At 41.6% G+C, this 15,193-nt stretch overlaps 1 long non-coding RNA gene across 1 annotated transcript; it reads right to left on the bottom strand.

Annotated features, from left to right (window-relative positions):
• Nucleotides 1-966: 966 nt before the first annotated feature.
• On the bottom strand, nt 967-14,619 carry LOC125282707 (uncharacterized). Its single transcript, XR_007189876.2, has 3 exons — nt 14,540-14,619; nt 1,445-1,654; nt 967-1,075 (listed from the first exon to the last, which is right to left on the bottom strand). It is a non-coding gene; the product is annotated as an uncharacterized LOC125282707 (long non-coding RNA).
• Between the last annotated feature and the right edge of the window lie 574 nt (nt 14,620-15,193).

Here is a 15,193-nt window from a genome sequence, read left to right as displayed (position 1 = left end):
TCTTATTTACACTCAAAATGTCAAACCCATTTGCACTCAAAATGCCATCACCTTGCATAACTCTACCCATTTAACCTGCACAGAAAATAAGAGCTAAAAGCAGACTACGAGGAGACCTGGAATATTAAATCCGCTCTCTTCTCTTGCAGCCTTGATCAAACACCCTGATCTGCTGCAACCATTCCAAGATGGAAGTGTTTTGAATTCTAAAATAGCTTAGCACCAAATGTGTCATAATTATCTGAACCTATATTTAGAATGATGAAATTTGCCATGAAATCTGAAATATGCTTCAAATGTCAGTCTTATTTTTAATTAATATGCCAATCTACCTTTGCAATAATCAAGTTTTACAGTCTCCCAGTGCTAGAGAACTTGGACACTGTGTGTGTGTGTGTGTGTGTGTGTGTGTGTGTGTGTGTGGTTTTTTTAATCTCACAATTATGATAATGTAGTTCTCCAACAAATCCTTCCTTCTCTACAGATTGTCAGAGGAAATCGGATTTCATCCCCATGGTATATTTCACCTATAAAACCAAATGATATGAAACGAAGTGTCCTGTCATCATGGTCACCAGTTAACAAAATCACTAACTCCATCACATTGACCATCCTGATAATCTGATATTTGTTGAGAGGGCAATATGTCATAGTGCTTGGTCAACCCATTTCTTTTTACTTATATTCGAGGGTAATGGATCAGGAAACCCTGGATTTAAAAGAAATATGTCTTTTATTTTTTAAAGTGGATATGGCTTTTGAAAACATGATCAAATATAAAATGTGACAATTCATTTCACACTCCTTTTTAGGTCTCTTTAGTGTTTTTCATTGAATTTTTGAATACTTCATATTTGATAGACACTTTAACGTAGAGCCCTAAACTGTAACAATTCTGTTACCTTCTCAAATTGCATTGTATAAATAGAAAGCTTATCTGCTAATACTGATTTTCTTACCTTTACAGACTCATCTGGTGAGAGAGGCAACAGTTCTCCAGAAGTGTCATACACATCTTGAGATTTGTCTGCCACCGCAAACAGTAAGATATCAGTTTTAGAACAAGTAAGGTTGCCTGAAAAACAGAAAAAATACACAGTGGAGAGTGTCTAGAAACTTTATCAACCAGATGAAGTAATTTTATGTTTGTTGTATCCAAAAAAATTTAGACTATTATATATATACACATATAAATGATTAATTTTTATTTATACATATATTTCAGTTTACTAGTTTATTGTACTTTAAAAGATATTCTTCAAAAATTTGGAAATTCAAAAACATGTACTTCTCCAGCAATGGTTTGAAACTCATATCATAGATTAATGTCTTACTTTACTTTTAACAAAGAACTATGTCACTAGGAATAGAGATTACGAACAAACCCCAAAAGCCTTTAGTGCATATGAGAAGCTGAGTATGCTGTTGTGTCAATGATACTCACTTGGTTCTTGCTCAACTGGCCTGAAATGGAACATGCAAACTTTGGATTCAGTTGTCTTGAGGCATCACGGTGTTGCCAAGAACAGAAACTCCAATCATTCAGTAACAATTCTCAAAATTGTAAGGCAGGGATGCTTTGTTCTGTTCTTAGGTCATGATGTAGGCTTCATATCTCTCTGATGTGGATGAACACCTGTTCACCCTTTATTACCTTTAAGAAGACAACACAATCTTTATTAGAAGAGTACAGTAGTATTTAAAGCACCCCATTGGGGAGTTTATGCTCATAAATTTATTTACCAATCAATATCTAATTTATGTGTAGCAGATAAGACATGAGGTGGGAAAAATCTTGCCATCATGGAGCTTGCAGTCTGACAGGGAAGACAATACTAGGCAAGCAACTGCAAAAATACATTTAAGATTAAAACTGTGATAAATGTTATGCAAGAAAGGGAAAGGATGAAATTTATTGCAGAGGGAATCTAACCTAGTTTAATGGATTAGGAAGACTTGCCCAGAGGATATGTTCTTTAGCTGGGACCCAAGAATAACTAGGACGGCGGTGAAGAGTAGCAGGGTGAGCAGTCCAGCAGAGGAAAACTAGGTCACTCTTCTTGCCACCACAGAACCTGTTTTACTGTGTATGTATTCGTTTCTCAATGGAAAACGTTGGTTCCATATAATTATACTTTAATCATTAAAACCTTGCTTTTAGATTCCACATCTTCCCTGAAGTTCACCACGCCCCCCCCCCCCGCACCTCTATAATTCTACTTTCCACCAGTGCTATACAAATATGGGCATGACTAGGGTATTCCTTTAACCTGTGCAGCTTCTAAGACTTGTGCTTCATGAACCCTCTTTGCCTAGGTTTTCAGTCGCTGCCTCTCAAATCTCCCCGGTAAGGTCTTAATGTGCAATGAATGTTAGCATGGCAGTTGTCATCGCCTCAGCTCTTGCTCCATCGTTCTTAGATACAGGGGTGGACCCTACAACCCAGGCTCGGCCAAGTAAGCAAAGCACTTTCCTGATCCATTGTGATAAGCTTATGAGAACCAACAAAAAAATGAACATTTCCAATATAGTAGAAAAAAGAAAGAGATGGAGAGAAATAATTTCTCATTATGTTGTTTTGATCCTCAATACAGACTTTCTTTAACTGATATATATGACATATAACATTGTGAAAATTTAAGGTGTACGTGTTTATGTACATTTATATAAAATAAATACATTTATCTATTGTAATATGATTGCCACTGTAGCAACTATTAGCACCTCTATCACATCACATCCTTATCATTTCTTTCTAGTGGTTAGATAATTAAGTTTTAGTCTCTTAGCAAGTTTGGTGGTTATAATGCAATATTTTTGTTTACATTCACTACACTGTGCATTCGATCTGTAGGATTTATTTACTATTCGCTTCCTGAATGTACCTTTAAACAACATCTTTCCTATCCCCTCCTCCTATCTGCTGGTAGTCACCATTGTATTCCCTGTTTTTACAAGTTCAGCTCTTTTAGGCTCCACATATAAGGGATATCATATGGTATTTTCCTTCTGTCTGACTTATCTCACTTTGCATAATATCCTCAAGGTCCATCCATGTTGCTGCAAATGGCAGGATGTCCTTCTTTGACATAGACTTTTTCTTTTTTTTTTTAAGATTTATTTATCTGTTTGAGAGACAGAGAGAACATGAGTAAGAGGGGCAAAGGGAGAGGGAAAGAGAATCTCCGGCAGACTCCGCACTGAGTGTGGAGCCCAATATAGGGCTCAATGCCATAACCCCAAGATCACGACCTGAACCAAAACCAAGAGTCAGACACTCAACTGACTGCATCACCCAGGTGTCCCTGATACAGACTTTCTCGAAGCTGGACATATCCCTGGGATTTTTTTATCAGAGGAGATAATGAGTTTCCCCACCTTATATTATTTCCTTAGTGAGTTTTTTTTTCATTTGCAAATCAGAGTCTTCATATATAACACATATATAATTTAGTATATTTTATATATACATAAGTTGTGTCAGTCTTATGATTTGTGTCTTGAGCACTAGCTATGTGAAAACCTCTACCCAAAGTCCTAAAGCACTCAACAAGAGGCACAATTATTATACTCCAGCAACAGTGGAATGCCAATTCACTCCCAGCCAAAGGCCATCAAGAACATACTAGGGATGACTGGGCTGAGGGGTTTATTAGGAAGGGGGAGTACACACCATGAGGAACTGTGGGTGTCTCAGTAAGAGACTGTTAGAAAGGACTCATTGGTAACTTGAAGGAGAGACCAAGGAAGCAGGAGCTCTCTTAGGATTGAAGCGTGTCTGAAAATGGCAACAATTCTACAGTTGGCTCTCTTAATAAAATATCTCTTATCTCTAGGGACGGCAGGCTAGAATGACAATCAGGCTATAATTGGTATAAAAGAGGCAGCTCCTCATATTGGCCAAGAGAGGGGATGTTTGGTATTTTGTGGGTTACACGGTGATTTTATTTTTCTCCATGTCTGACAAAATTACAAAGTCCCGAACGTTCTCATTTGATCATAGGCTGAAAGGGATCTTGCCTGATGCCGGCATTGAGTGAAATGGTTCATGTCCAATGGGAGAACAACACAGTGAAGTTGTGAGTACCAGGCCAGCTTCTCACAATACTGAGGCCTGACTGTGAGCCTCAAACTGGTTCCTGGATGTTCGGGGCTGCTGTTTTATTGTGGTTTTTTCTTTCTTTCTTGAAGGTTAAGAGATGCAGAATCACAGTGAGAAGCTCTAGATCCCTTTTAGGTTGAACCTGGCACTTCCGTTCCTAGCACAGGCAGAGTAGGAAGATGGCCTCCTGATTCTGTTCGGGAAGGGCTAAGAAGACCTTGGTAAAAACCCCTCAATTTTTCTCTGGCTCAATAATGATGCCAGATTCCTGTTAACAGAGATCAAAGTCTCTTACTTCCTAATGAAAGAAATGCCATAAAATACAAATTCCCTGAGGAAAGGCAACACATTATTTACCTCTTCACCTCTCCCAATAAGGACATGGTGACCCACAAAACAGCATATTGTGATCATGGTTTCAGAAGGAAGCACGAAGGAATGTAATTCCTCTACTAAGCACAGCACTGTTAGAGGAATCCTAAATTCTCTTTTGATGATTCCCGGTTCTCTTCCATTCACCACCGAGAAAACCACCAAAAGACAGAGGAAGGGATCTTCTGGGTCCAAATTAGCTCACCTAGGAACCCGGAGGCTGAGCTCCCACCTCAAGGAAGGGTAGCTTCACGATCTATACTACCGAGCTGGCAGGAAATGCAACAGGCTTGCCAAACCCTTTCTCCCACAAAATTTAGGGACCTCTCCCTCACTTCTGTGCATACGATGAACCAATCTTTTTAATTTCCACTAGGCACCTTGACTTCTTTCCTTCCTGCTATAGAATACATCACCATAGGGGCGCCTGGGTGGCACAGCGGTTGAGCGTCTGCCTTCGGCTCAGGGCGTGATCCTGGCTTTATGGGATCAAGCCCCACATCGGGCTCTTCCGCTATGAGCCTGCTTCTTTCTCTCCCGCTCCCCCTGCTTGTGTTCCCTCTCCCGCTGGCTGTCTCTATCCCTGTCGAATAAATAAATAAAATCTTTAAAAAAAAAAAAAAAAAAAAAAAAAGAATACATCACCATGCCCTCGTAATTTCCCTCCTGAATCGTCCTTTGCCCTCGATAATGACATCAGGCCAGAACAGGCAGGAAGATATTGAAGGAATTTGATTTCTACCAGAAGGTTCTAACTATCCCTCTCCTGCCACCTGTAATTATTCTAAAACAGGTGTCAATTTCATTTAGCCACTTTCTTCCCACCTGCCCGATGAAGACAAGACTGGGGTTGCAAGATGGACGTGCGATTCATTTTTTCTTTTATTGCCAAAAAGATCTGTTCATACTGAGTGACCCATTTCACCCTCTTTAATCTTTCTTTCCAATTAGTCCCTCCAACGTGGAATAAAAATGATGCATTCAGGGGCGCCTGGGTGGCACAGCGGTTGGGCGTCTGCCTTCGGCTCAGGGCGTGATCCCGGCATTATGGGATCGAGCCCCACATCAGGCTCCTCTGCTGTGAGCCTGCTTCTTCCTCTCCCACTCCCCCTGCTTGTGTTCCCTCTTTCGCTGGCTGTCTCTATCTCTGTCGAATAAATAAATAAAATCTTTAAAAAAAAAAAAAGATGCATTCATTCATTTAGTCATTCAATAACAGAGAGAGAGCTTACCACCAGTGAATGAAGCCGGTATCAGAGAGCTTCCTGATAAATAACAGGAACAGAAAAGAGCTCTCTGGAGGGGCTGCTAGCAGGATCTCACGGAGGGAGCCAAGGGGCAAAGAAAGGAGAGTGTTGTCTTTCATCACTTCCTCAGTGAAGTTGGGTCCTACTGCGATGCTCAGTCTCAGACTTTCTATCATTCCACTGTGAGCCAATGAATGCAAAGCTTCTACGGAAAAGATTTAACATGCAACCCTCAGGATAGGAAGACCCCGGCCCCTGCCACTTCGGCAGTGACTTGGGAGAATTTCAACATTCTCATTTGAGAGCCCAGGACAGTTACTGTGCTACTGTGGAAATAAAAACTAAACACGAAAAAATGTAGCTCTGAGATAGTGTGGTCCAAGAAATCGCTGAGGTTTGGAATGAAATATATTTGTTGTAGGATAAGAATAGGTATGTTAATCTCATGCAATTTTATCCTTTGGGTTTCTCTGGCATTTTTAAGTGAAGTGATCTTATTTTCAATAACCTTAATAAAATTTGAGTTGGAGAGAAGCGTAAAAAAATCCATATTTCAGCCCAGGTCAATGTTCTGCTCTGTCTATTTTAATTTTTAAGGCAATGTGGAAAAAAAAAAAGTGCAAAAAATAAAACAAAGAAAGCCTCTGCTAATGGTGAGGCTGGATGGGCAGTGTGGTATGTATTTAGAAACACATTCACTTCTAACCTGAGTGAGATTTTTGCAGCTTACCCCGAGGTGGGAAAAATGTCATTGTAAAAACTGCTTATGTTGTCCTCAAAATTATGATCTATTTAGAAGGAAGAAAATGAAAGTTGTACTATAAACTTTTGTGGGCTCAACTGGTATGTTATCTGTGTGCTTCTTTCAGTTTTATATTCTTTATTTTTAGAGAAAATTATAGCACTTGCAGTATGCGCGAGGGAGAAACCACAGAGAGCTAAGGTAGGTAATGCCCAGCTATGTAAATCCGTTTCAGTCTGCCTTTGCGTGTATCCGCCCCGGTTCAGTCGGCCCGTGTTTCTATTATTCACCTACTGTTGGAGAAAACTCCCACTGGTATCGTACACAATGTCCATAGGTATTATAAATATCCTTTCATTTTTCTCCGCTGAGGGATAAAGCACGGGGTCAATTCAAAGTCAATCTTAAATTTTTAAGGCAGGCGAGTATATCATTTGCATACAGATCAGCAAGCTGTGCTTTAGTTAGGGGAAGATTTACAGATACTTTAAAATCAGGCCTAATCTATAGAACAAACAAGCACAGAGCTAAAGCTAAGCCAGAGAGGGAGGGAGAGGGAGAGAGAAATGGAGAGAGAGAAATGGAGAGAAATGGAGAGAGAGAACACATCGGATTGTAATAGCTTTGAATGTTTGTCACACAAGAAATTTCTTTCTGTAAATTGCTTTCAGTTAAGATTCCAGAAGGCCCAGCGTGAACTAAACTGGGGACCCTGATCTGGGAGGGCTCGTGAGTGGCTAAGTTACTACCATAAAGTGTAGGTTTCAGGCACCCCTTGGTTTGGGGTTTTGTTGTTATTTAAATAAAACCTCTTTTTTTTTTTTTTTTAATTATCTCTGGCTTAATCAATGCATGCCTGCAATTTGCTTTGGTCAAACAGAACTTATCAGTAAAGGTCATCCTCTGAAAGCCGTTCCTGTTCCTCTGCCCACCCCGAGGGAAAAACGCAGTATCCTAGGAACAGCCAGGGCGATGGCCAGGCACGTGTCCTGCTCCCAGGACTTCATCAGGAAGATGGGTCTCTCAGATCTGCTCAAGGGGCTGCCTGTGTGGCCCCAAGTCAGAAGTTTAGGCACAGGAAGAAATAAAAGGGCAAAGGAGAGACAGCGACAAGACAAACCGTGCTTAGCAGATACGTGGGTATTTGGCCAGACCCTGGAGACTGGAGAAGTATTGCTCTCCTTGAACTTCTCTGCCTGCTTTCTCACCTCCCATCCCCATCACCACCTTCTCTGGACAAATACTAGTCCTGACTGAAACGCATTGTGCAGAAAGGATCAGCTCTTCACACTTTCTAAGGTGGCAGTGAGGAATCACAGCCTAAAGGGTAAATTCCCAAATGCAAATTATTAATCTTTTAACCACTACCAAGAAATACCCCTAAAATTATAACTACAAAGTTAATTACGAGAACTGATGGTATTATTTAAAATGACCTCAAAAATCACATAAATTACAAAATCATTTTAAAAATTACAAAAAGAAAGAAAGAAAGAAAGAAAGAAAGAAAGAAAGAAAAAAAGAAAAAAGGGAAAGAGCCCTGACAGTTTGGTTTTAGATGATGAGGAAGGGGTGAAGGGTCTTTCCCAACATCCTCCAAACATGATCAGCGTTTCCCGCACGTGCTGGGGAGCGCTGTTTTGCTTGAGCTGTTAGCTGATCACCCAGACGCACAAAAGACGGTTGAAACTCTAGGCGAAAGAGAGTGCAGGATTTCCATTGGCTGTCAATGTGCTTACGTGGACTTTGGATCTCTAAATTACGGATAGTATGTACATTTTTCAAACCTATTTATCCACAGGAGCTTTTTTGTGGCATATATCTCTGTACAACCCTTTTTTCTGTGGCCACATCAACTCAACAATGAACTAATCAGACACAAGTATTCATTCAAGATGGCTCCCTCATTCAAGATGGCTCCTTTAATTCTTCAAGACCCTTCCTTGAACACCTTATCGCTTGCCCTTCCATTCCTACCCCTTTTCCATCTTCCTCCTATTCCCACTCCTGGCTCATTTCAGCTGGTCATTCTAGCTCTGCCTTTCGGATTTCATTCAGGCATGATCTCTTCCAGAAGTGTCCTTGACTTCTCCCAGCTTCCACCCTGTATTAGTTTCCTAGGCGACTATAGCAAATTACCAACAACTGAGCATATTACTGCATCAGAAATTTATTCTCTCAGAGCTCTGGAGACCAGAGGTCTGAAATCAAGGTGCTGGGAGGGCCACGCTCCCTCAGAGTCTCCAGAGGACAGTCCTTCCTTGCCTCTTCCAGCTTCTGCTGGCTGTAGCCATTCCTTGGCTTTGGAAATAAAACTCGAATCTCTGCCTCCATCTTCGCCTTTTCCCCGTGTGCCTATGTCTTCTCCTCCTCTATCCATTCTAGGAACACTGTCATTGGATTAAGACCCACCCTAATCCAGGATGATCTCATCCCAGACCCTCAACTAAATTACACCTGGGAAGACCTTTTTTCCAAATAAGGTCACACTGACAGGTTTTGGGTGGACATATGTTTGGGGGCCCTTGATTCAACCCACTACACAACCCAGGCTCCTTCACTTACCTCCCCCATGCTTTCTTGGTACCTCTGGCATATGTTTATCATGGTGTTTACTATACTCTGTTGCAATGACTTGCCCCCTCCCCCATCACACCTCTCTATCCTGTGACATCCTGGTACAGCATCAGTGCCTTGTCTTTGACTCTCTATCACCTGTGGAAATGGAGTTTTTATAAATACCCGAAAGAGCAAGTGAACAACCCTTCGTGCAAGCAGCCTTCTCTCCCTTAAGGCTGTTGCTATGTATCCTACTTCCTTTCCCTGCATAGTTGTTACATGATACTCAATGATCTCTAAATCATAATTGTTCTCCCATAGTTACCTTCTTTATTATTTATTTATTTATTTATTTATTTTTTATTTTTTTAGTAGAGTTGGCAAACAACGTCACATTAGCTTCAGGCATACGACATAGGGAGTCAACTTCTCCATACGCTATGCTATGCTCACCACAAGCATAGCTACCGTCCATCTCCATAATTAGTTTCCTTTTTAAAAATTTGCAAGGAATTGAGTTATAATTTTGCCATTTGGTGTGAAATGTTTGCCCTGTCATAAAAAGGCGGGCATTGATCACTGACATTGCTTTGGTAACCGGCATCATTAGTACTTTTTTTAAAAGATGTTATTCATTTATTTGTCAGAGCGAGAGAGCACAAGCAGGGGGAGCAGCAGGCAGAGGGAGAGGCAGACTCGCCACTGAGCAGGGAGACCAATGTGGGACTCGATCCCAGGACCCTGGGATCATGATCTGAGCCGAAGGCAGATGCTTAACCGACTGAGCCACCCAGACGTCCCTGGCATCATTATTTTTATTAATGTATCAAAAGGGCAGAGAAATGCCTTGAAATGTGCATTGTTGTCCAAAGAACAACTACTGCACTGTCCACCTACCATGATTATTATCCACCTATGGTTTGGAAACCACAGAATGCTGGCAGGATTGGTGGCTGTCTTATTTTGGGGTGACCAAGGTTTTTGCTTATGTGTCTTTGCCTGGGTTCTAGACTTGACATGGCAGCCCCTGGTAGGTTATTTTCTATTGGGAAACACAGACTTTTACAAAAACTGTTCTTTGCCCTTCAGAAACTGATCATCGATTTGGAATGAACGGAAATATAAACAAATCACTTCAGTGCCTTGAAGTAACTAAGAGGTGTCCTGTGTGCGGTGTGGCCTTTTTCCCATGGAATCCACATAACGCAAATGTCCTAAACGTGTCCAGAGCTGAGACTTCGAGACTCTGGTGCAAGTCAAACACCTTCGCGTGACTTACCACGAGGGTCTTTTTCTTATCTCTTCAGCCTCATTGCCCTCCTCCCAGAACATGTGTCAGCCATACTGCATTACCTGTTGCTTCCCAATATGCTCCATTCTCTTTCTCCTCAGGGTTTCTGAACATGCTGTGAGCTCTTCCGGGGCCATCATCCACTGCTTCCTCCCTGCTCCCTTGCCCCCCTCTTCTGTCCACACAACTGGGGTGTCACCTAGCTTATTCACCCTTTGGACATCAACCTAGGTGTCATGTCCTCTACAAAGCCTTCTCTGCACTCCCCAAGTCGGCAGTGAACGCCCTTCCTGAACATGCTCTTAGAGCTCTGACATGTGGTACTGATTATCGGTCTCTTCCGTTGGACTGTGAGCAACCTGAGTGTTGCCACACCTTGCTCACATTCTTGTCCCCAGAGCTAATAAATGCCCCTGGTACATAGAAGACATTCAGTACAGACTTGTGGAAGGAAGGAAGGAAGGAAGGAAGGAAGGAAGGAAGGAAGGAAGGAAGGAAAAGGAAAGGAAGGGAAGGGAAGGGAAGGGAAGGGAAGGAAAGGAAAGGAAAGGAAAGGAAAGGAAAGGAAGAAAGGAGAAAGAGAAGAAGAGAGGAAGGGAGGGAAGGAGGGAAGAAAGAAAAAAAGAAAGAAAAGAGGAAGGAAGTATCTTCCAGAATTAGCTGAGTGTTTGCCTATTCTGCTTGGAAAGTGGCCAGTCCAGCCCTCAACGTCCTCTCCTCCTCCCTGCAAGTTTGAGCTCCCAGCAGGGTGGTAGCTCTGTGTTAGAGAAGCCCCCAGCAACACCCCCCGGAATGCAGGCACTCATCTGCTTCTGTACGCTTCTAGCCATGAGAAAAAGATGATCTATTTTCTGACTTTGATGCTTGTTGCATTTTAATGAAAATAAAAATACCACTTCCTTTTCTCACACTAACGATGAGAGGAGGCTTCCGGATAGGCAGAGATGCCAAACTTTCTTTCCTGATTTCTTTGCCTCCCATACCTCATTTAGATTCCATTGCTTATTGCATCAGAATAAATCATCAGAGTCTGCCCAAATGTAAGCAGCTGCTAGCTTTCCTGGTTTTTCCTAATGGCTGGATAGGCTTTTTGCAAAGGTGCTGTCATATGGAAAAGTCTACTTCGAGATGCGTTCTAAAGGCCTGCAGAATGTGGTTATGCCACCTAACTGGTATTCTTTCATTTGTTCATTCAACAAAAACTTTCAGAATGAGTGAATGAATGGATGAATGATGTCTTCCAGAACTGAGTGCCATCTATTTCTCTGCCCCTCCAGTAATTAGCAATCTGGCCTGTAGCCTGTTCTGGAAAAGGTAGAACAAGATATCTATTAATCTTCATGATCCATCATTTTTAAGAACTAAAACTTAATCACTCTGTTCTCTGACCCTTTGAGGACCAGGCTTTATCTGTAGTCAGTATCATTTTGTTTCAAAATCAAACAGGTTTTTAATTCTCTGGACCATAAATCAAATTATCACAGAGTTTGTTTATTTGTTTGTTTTAATTCTGGGTTTATTTTTTAAAGACTACTCTTAGAGCTCATCCTTGCCAGCATTTTGTGTTGTCGGGGTCTCAGATTTTGGCCATTCTGGTGAAGTGGTATCTCCTTGTTGTTTTAATTTACATTTTCCTAATGACATGTGATGCCATCCTGCATCATATGATGACATATGATACACATATTTTTCAAGGAAGATAAGTCTTCCTGCCTCCAGACCCTACTTAGAAAGTCCAAAAGGAAGGTTACCTCTTCAGTTCGTAGCTGCCTGCTCAGAGGGTAAAGGTAGGAAAATGGTGAAAACAGGGATTTTAGATATGTTTTCCAGGTTCAGATCCTGACTGATAACTCCCAGGAGCAAGATACCCTTTGACAACAGCAATACTGTTCTGTTGGATGATTCTTTTACATTAAGAGAAAAAAATTGTTTTAAAATATAAACTTGAAAAAGAAATGTTTGGGAATGAGAGAGAATGGCTACAAAACAAGGTAATTGGCTCCTTTACTGCTATCTCTGGATAGCTGCCCAGAGAGGAGCACATTCCATGGGGCCAGAGCTTCACATCAATTTATAGTCCTGGTGGTCTGGAAGGTACAATAGATTTCCTACTTGCTACCAGATCTGTGAAAGCCAGACGGTCCTAATTTAAAGCCAGACTTCACTAAAAATCATTCCAATAGACTAACTCCTGTGATCCCAAGTGAAATGAATTTAGAAGTCATAGATAAAATGTTTTGTGAAGGCCTATGATAATTAAACATCTAATGAAAATGTGATATGACCTACTGTTTTCTGTAGTAAGTGGAAGAAAGTTGCGTTGCTGTAGGTCTTCTGATAAATAGTACTTTGGGTACCGCTCTTAGTGGTAGAGATCTTTATGAGATATATTGAAATGTATAACTACAGTAAATATATTTCTGCATCGGCAAAGATGTGTTTTTAGGCTTTTAACGTGCATTTAACCTGGGGTCGGTAAGTTTACACCATTTAGCTTACTTTATGTTTTCACTAAATTCTTACCAACTGGCCCCTTTTAATGGGCGCCTTGCTTTCTCCAAAGACGAGTGATCTAATCATCCCACTAGGTTTCCCTCTAGGTGAAGAGAAAATTGCTTCAACTGCATATTACCGGATATCCCTAGCCTTGTCCCAGTGCCCTTAGTACAATGATGTCCGTCTTCACACTATTAGACGGAATTCCTCTGAGCACGTGAGAGACATGGTACAATGGAGAGGTGACCTCCCGAGCCAGGGTTCTTTAGAACACAATAGTAGATATTTTCACAAGCTAGTAAAAAAATTTTATCCTTATCAAGAATTGACTAAGGGGAAACAGGCCACAAATGAGATAATCCACAATACTCACCACATTACTCTGAACAGAGGGCGAAAGGAATTCCAGCTTCTGTCATGGGTAAAATGAGTATAGTCTTTTCAAAACAGAATGCTAAACTCCCCACACTAGAACCAGGTTTTCCCCTGGGAACTGATAATCTTTAACTCAGAAAAGAAAGCTGATCACAACCCCTCAGCCACAGCTCACCAGGAGCCAGACCAAAATCAACTTTACTCCACTCCCACTCTCTATTAGACATATAGCCACTTAAGACGAAAAGTTCTTCTCACGTTGGCTGTGCTGGAAGCATCGCAGCCTCGTGGGTTTAATTAGTCCATCATAAGCTGGCAGTAAACAACTGTCAGAAGTTACTTGCAAAGAGGTTTAATACATCTCTTGTTGAGAGGCTACATGGGTGTAGAGATCAGAATCCCACTCTAAGACCCATTATCGAGGGTCTTCTATATGCCAGGCACTTAAAAGTTGCTTCAAACAAAGGTCTTCTTTCTGCCCTCAGTAAGTTGAAGGACCAATGGAAAATAGATGCAAACAAAAATTACAGAAGACAGCAAATGACATCATAGAACAGATTCCAATGTCTACAGGTGCCCAGAGGAAAGATTAATGTTGTCTTCTTCAGGAAGGAAGGCGTTCACCACCCGACTAGAACTCTCCAAACTACATATATCCATAACAACAAGGACACCCAAAGCCTTGCTATTCAAAGCATGGTGCCCAGGCTGGCAACACTGGCATCACCTAAGAACATGCTAGAAATCCTCCACACGTCAGACCCCTCTTACTGACTCAGTTTGCATTTTAATGAGGTCCATGGGCATTTCCTATGCCCATTAATTTTGAGAAGCACTAGTCTAGAACAGTGTTCCTCAACCATTAGCATGCTTCAGAATCACCCACAAGGCTTGTTAAAGACAGATTCCCTTTTGCCAACCCCAGCATTTCTGATGCTGTAATTCTGCGTAGGACTCTAGAATTGGCATGTCTCGCAAGTTCCCAGGGGATGCTGATGCTGTGATCTAGCGATCATCTTGAAAATCACAGAGGAAGATCGTGCTTAATACTGAAACCAGAGAAAGGAGAGAGCACGAGCTATCTCCCAGGCGATTTAAGAAAACTGCCCCATGACTCTGATATCTTGCATACTCAGGAGCAAACCTGGTCATCAGTGGCTCATCAGTGAATGACACTTCCATCCCGTGCGCCCTGGCCAGATTACAAGATGTGCAAAGATAAAGGACAATACCTCTTTGTTTGCCATTTTATCCCCAGTCCCTAGAGCAGAGTAGGTGCCCAAGGATATGATGCTTTCTTTTTTCAAGAGTCAAGCATGGGAGATCCTGTTCTCTGACAGACTGTCCATCCTTACCTACACCACTGGTTGGAAAAGCAGACACCGAGTGTCCTGGAATAGTCCACAGGTTCCGGCACCATTTTCCAGAAAAGCCCTGCAATGAGAGGACATTGAACACTTATTCAGCTACTAATAAAATAACCCTGGGTTTCTCGTTTGGTTGTTGCTTATGGGGAGCGTATACCTTCTAACACACACCAAAGAGGCCAGGCCAGGAGTTAACCATGGAAAGTCATCTCAAATGCTTAACAGTATGGGCAACAGCCTGGATCAGACCAAGTAGTTTAAATTCATAATTGTTCAGGCTAAACAAATTGCCAAAAATTAGAGTCCACTATGTAGAGCGGCCCCTCCAAAATGCTATTACCTGGAAATCTCCCATAGATGTTCAATTTATGTTGAATTTTCAGGTCAACTACATTGTCTCATGGCAGATTACAATGGGCTGTATACAGGAAAGAAGCTAAGAGAGCTTTCCCCACATCCTCCATAGACTGTCATGCCTCTTCAAGGGTATGGTCATTTCTACATTAATTTCTGTTATACTGAAAGTTTCATAAGAAATACAAATCATGAATCCCTGAATGTACCATTACCCCGTGGGGTGTTTACTCATCGATCTTACTTATCTTGCTTTTTTCTCCATTTCGGCTGCCTTTTCTAGTCCAC

The sequence above is a fragment of the Ursus arctos genome, unplaced genomic scaffold (assembly GCF_023065955.2).
Source record: "Ursus arctos isolate Adak ecotype North America unplaced genomic scaffold, UrsArc2.0 scaffold_33, whole genome shotgun sequence".
Classification (NCBI taxonomy): domain Eukaryota; kingdom Metazoa; phylum Chordata; class Mammalia; order Carnivora; family Ursidae; genus Ursus; species Ursus arctos.
Note: the sequence above shows the minus strand (reverse complement) of the source record. Positions and strands in the feature narration are given on the sequence as shown.